Source organism: Crocodylus porosus, unplaced genomic scaffold, assembly GCF_001723895.1.
Source record: "Crocodylus porosus isolate Cpor-Errol unplaced genomic scaffold, CroPor_comp1, whole genome shotgun sequence".
Taxonomy (NCBI): domain Eukaryota; kingdom Metazoa; phylum Chordata; order Crocodylia; family Crocodylidae; genus Crocodylus; species Crocodylus porosus.
Window position 1 is genome coordinate 60,145,461 of NW_017728906.1, and position 4,854 is coordinate 60,150,314.

Genomic DNA, 4,854 nt, shown 5'->3' on the forward strand with positions numbered 1-4,854 from the left:
GGGAAGAGAGCACGGGGGGGCAGCTCCCCACCACTGCGCACACCCCCAGGGGAGGCATAGGGGTCATGTGCCCCCAACCTGTTTGTGCACAGGGTTAGGACAGGCTGCCCACTGCAGACTCTGGGCCAGGGGTTACACCAGCCTTTTCCTGGCAGAGGGGCTAGGCTAGGGCTGCACTTGGAAGGGGAGGCAGGAGTTCTGGGCACCTGCAGCACTGGGCTATAGGGTGGGATGGCTATAGCCTGCCTCCTCCTCACCTCACTTTGATCTGCCCCCCACACACTATAGCCTGCCCTGGAGCCTCCTCCCCACCCCACCAAGTGCCACCACCACCCACCCTGCCCCTGCCTGAAGCCCTGGCCCAGCCGCCCCCCGAGAAGAGGCTGGCAAAGTCCCTGGCTCCAAGCCCACAGCAGGCAGCCTGCCCTTGCCCCACACACAAATAGACTCCAGACTCTGGAACAGACTCCCAGCAGGGTTGGTGCAGCCACCTACCATGGAGATTGTCAAAGGAGACTGGATGCACCTCTTGCTGGGGTTATCTGACACGCCTAGAGCAGGGAGACTGGACCCGATGATTTCATGAGGTCCCTTCCAGCCCTAAATGTCTGTGAATCTGGGGCACATGCCCTCTCCCCAGGGGGTGCACGCAGCAGTGAGGAGCTGCCCACCCTTCCTACGGCCCCTCTCCACCCCCCAGAGTCACCTTCACCGCTGTGGCTGGGCAGCGTGTGCCCCTTACCCCACTCCCTCCCTCCCTCACTGTGGGGGCCTCAATCTGCCCCCCCTTTCCCCCCAGACTTACCAGCCTGATGCTGCTCTCCAAGCTTCTGAGTTACGCTCCTGGCCGTGTGCATGCATGCATGCATGCAGCATTTGTCAGTGACATTGATCGGCTACACCAACCAAAAAAAGCAAATGGTTGATAATGTTGATTTTCCTTTTATCAGTGCTGATCCGATATACAGCCAATATATCAGCACACTTCTACTGAAAAGTATTTTCTGTTTGATATTTTCTTGCTTTTTGCTGGCTGACTAAAAAGCCTAATTCTGTAAAGGCATAAGCATGTGAATCGCAATGAAACTTCTAGAAGACAGACATTGACAGACACCAGAGTCTGATCCTTATAAGCTATGAAGTCAAAAAGAGCTTATCTTTATAGATCTTGTGTGTGTAAACATTACAGAAATAACATGCTCTGCTCTGCAACATAACGAAATTAGAGAGAAAGCTGCACGTGAAAAATCCAGTTTGAGTTAGAGGATTTCAACTCAGGGAGAAAACAAACAAACACACACACACTTCTATCAAACTTATTCACCTGCTGTTGTGACAGGCAACACATCCAATCCAAGGGAAAAATTTGATTTTCCCTCAGCTTTATTTACTTGACAACACTTCTACCATTTGTCAGCTTTCCCTTTTCTAGGAAGTGCCCTTTATATACACCCTACCTAGATACAGAAGAGCTGTTTTTAGAAAAACATGGAAGCGCCAAAAAACAAAACAAAACAAAAAAAAACAGGACTGTAAAAGAACATGCAGATACAAGTAATGTGACAACACTGCCCCACTTAATCAAGGGGATGGGAAGGCAAAGAAAGTATTTTCAAGAAAACACAGGCTTTACAGAAGTAATTTCTATTTGATAATGTTTTCATGGTTCTTGCTGGCTGACTAAAAAGCCTAATTCTGTAAAGATATAAACATGTGAATTGCAATGAAACTTCTAAAATCTATGGTATTGCTGAACCAGATCTACCAAAAGACGCAATTCAGGGAAATGCCTGACCCCACCCCAAAGGGACAAAAGACACAGTATGTTTCATTTCGAAAGTATGATATTAAAAGCTTATCTACACCCGGGCAAAAGGTGTGAATTATACCACAAACATGCATTAGTGCACACTCACTTGGTTTTTAATGCATGCTAACTCCACTTACTAAACACTTTGGCTGTTGACATGGGGCATGAGAATGAAGCAGGTAGGAAATTCATAGCCCATGCAATTTTGCAGTAAGTTTCCCCATGTAGACACTCCTAAAGAAATGTTACTGTAAGAATACATAATAGCTCACCAAGTTTCATAGATTTCATAGACATTCAGGCTGGAAGGGACCCTGAAGAATCATTGAGTCCAGCCCCCTGCCCCAGGGGCAGGAAGTCAGCAAGGATCATAGGAGCCCAGCAAGATAGACATCCAAATGTGTCTTGAGGGCGTTCAAAGTGGGTGCTTGAACTGCCTCTGACGGCAGTCTTTTCCAAACCTTGGGGGCTCAGACAGTAAAGAAGTTCTTTCTTATGTCCAGCCTGAATTGGTCGTGGTAGAGTTTGTGACCGTTCGATCTTGTCATCCCTTGGGGCGCTCTGGTAAACGGACGTTCCCCCAGATCCTGGTGGTCACCCCGACAAACATGTAGGTAGCTACCAGATCACCCCTGAGCCTGCAATTTTCCAGGCAGAAGAGTCCCATAGCTCTCAGCTTCTTGTGATAAGGTCTGTTTTCCTGACCTCTGATTATGCGCGTGGCTCTCCTCTGCGCTCTCAAGCTTCTCCACATCCTTTTTGAATTGTGGAGCTCAAATTCAAAGTAATTCAAGTAACTGAGAATTCAAGTAATTGAGAATTCATCTCCTTATCTACCTACCATCTTTTTCAGACATCCTGCTGGCCAAATAAAGATCATATTTTTGCTGACCTTTGGCTTGAACATGTCCAGTGACAGCTAACTAGTCCAAGGTACTGGAGTGCAGTCAAATCAGATCACCAGCTCACTTTAGTTGCCAATTACTTATTTTCTGTCTGATCAGCTGCATTGTCTGATGAGAAATTCTGAGTAAGCTTATAAAATTACAAGATATTAGTTACGTATACATCTAGCTTATGCACTGATGAACAGAAAAAGTTAACATTAAACACTTATTTAAAATAAGTGGCTAACTTTAGGCAAAGGTACAAATTAGGATCCTGCTTTCAAGTAAAAAACAAACAATATAATCCTCAGACCTTTCAGCAAGTCTTCAAACACATGTCAGTGCTCATAGGTCTGAATGTTTAACCCTGTATTACAGCTAGGGAAACCTGAGGCTCAATGAAGTGAAATGACTTACTCAAGGTCAGCAGGCAGTGGCTGAGCCATGAAGTCAGGTCTCTCAGGTAACTGGCATTCGATGAATATGCCACCCTTCCCAAAAAAAGGCTCTTGGTGGCTTACAAGATACAAAATAACTTATAAAGCAGGTAGAATATTAAAAGAGGATATAAAAAAACCTCCCTACATGATATCCCGTCTTAGACTTGCTTGCTAAATGCCTGCTCAAATAAAGTCTTAGGAGCAAGGGTTTTCAAGCTTCTTCACCTCAAAAGACTCCAGAGACGACTATGAATGAAAATCCTGAATCCCAGTCTTCACTCTTTTTACTACAGAAAAAGAATACAGCAATGCTTTGGTTGCAAAGAACCTGGGAAGACCTGTACAGGTCTGAACATGTTTGATACTATGGATTCCTATTTGATATCTCTGGGGTCTTGCCAGTCACATGCAGGCATTTGCACATGGAGTAACAATACTGCCCAGCACCTTAGAAAAGAATCTAATGGCACCCGAGCGGAGAAGAGAATCAGTCATAAAGCAGCCACTCCACCATGTTGCTGCAGCATTTGATATACATATAGGTTGGGCTGTCCCTTTCCAGTTACATATCTCCTCCAAAAGTCCCAGCGAGGGCCCTGCTGTCAAAAACAGATAGTTTAAAATAAAAACTATGCAAACTGTGACTTCACTCCAAAGCCTAAGGTTGAAACCACGCAGGCAGGTCCCGATTTCAGGTCCCTTCATATGGTTCCTCACTACGGAAGACAAAATGTAGATATACATGCACCAGCACATATTTTATTATCTTGATAATAAAATATGTGCTGGTGTGTGTATATATATCTATATTTTGCCTTCTCCAGCGAAGAATTGCACAATGGGAGTTGACAATGGGATATCTAGATCTAGATGCATCTGGATTGATCTAGATAGCTACATTCACGTATGCGTGTCTAGATTAATCTAGATCAGAGATATACAGCAAAAGCTTTGTTATCCGGCACCCATGGGGAATCGGTGGGTGCTGAATAAAAAAATAAGCCAGTTATCTGAGAGGCCGCCTCTCCCACCATGTCCCGTGGGCCGCCACCCCTCCTGCTGTGAGGGACAGGGAGCGGGGCAGAAGAGAAAAAGGGAAAACAACTCTTATTGTGGGGGCTCGGCAAAACCAGAAGTGCCAGGGCAGGCACTTGCAATTTTGCTTTTACCTTACAAGCCAGCATGCCAGCTTGTAAAGTGTTGGATAACGCGCCTTTTACTGTATCTCGAGATGTATTAAGTTTTGCTTTCTAGATAGATCTAGGGATATATATCTAGAGAGAGAGAGAGAGTCTCTCTAGACATGTCCAGACCTATTATTTTGCCTTCCTTACTGAGGAAGAGTACAAAGGGAGCCGACAATGGGCTATATAGCGCTGTCTAGGTCAATCGAGATGCGCCTAAACACAAATCGAGACCGAGGCTCCTAAACAGGTACCTCTAAGTGCGTGTGTCCAGACCGATCTAGACAGATCTCGTACATCTGAACTTCGATGTATCCAGACACCGCAAAGGTATACTGAGGCGCGCGCGCAGAGGAGGCACGTGTGCACGCCGCATGTGTCGCGCACACAGGGGAAAACAAAACCCTGCGGCATTTCCCTCCCCTCGCCGCTCCGGCCACCATTAGCGAGTGCAAGCGGTGCAGGGGGAGGGGGCACCATTTTCAGCCCAGCGCAACGAAACGCGGGCCCTGCCTCGTGCTTCCTTCCACCCT

At 46.4% G+C, this 4,854-nt stretch overlaps 1 protein-coding gene across 1 annotated transcript in view; it reads right to left on the reverse strand.

Moving 5' to 3' along the window:
• SMS (spermine synthase) overlaps positions 1-4,854 on the reverse strand; it is a 79,041-nt gene that overhangs the window by 73,843 nt on the left and 344 nt on the right. The window lies entirely within an intron of this gene.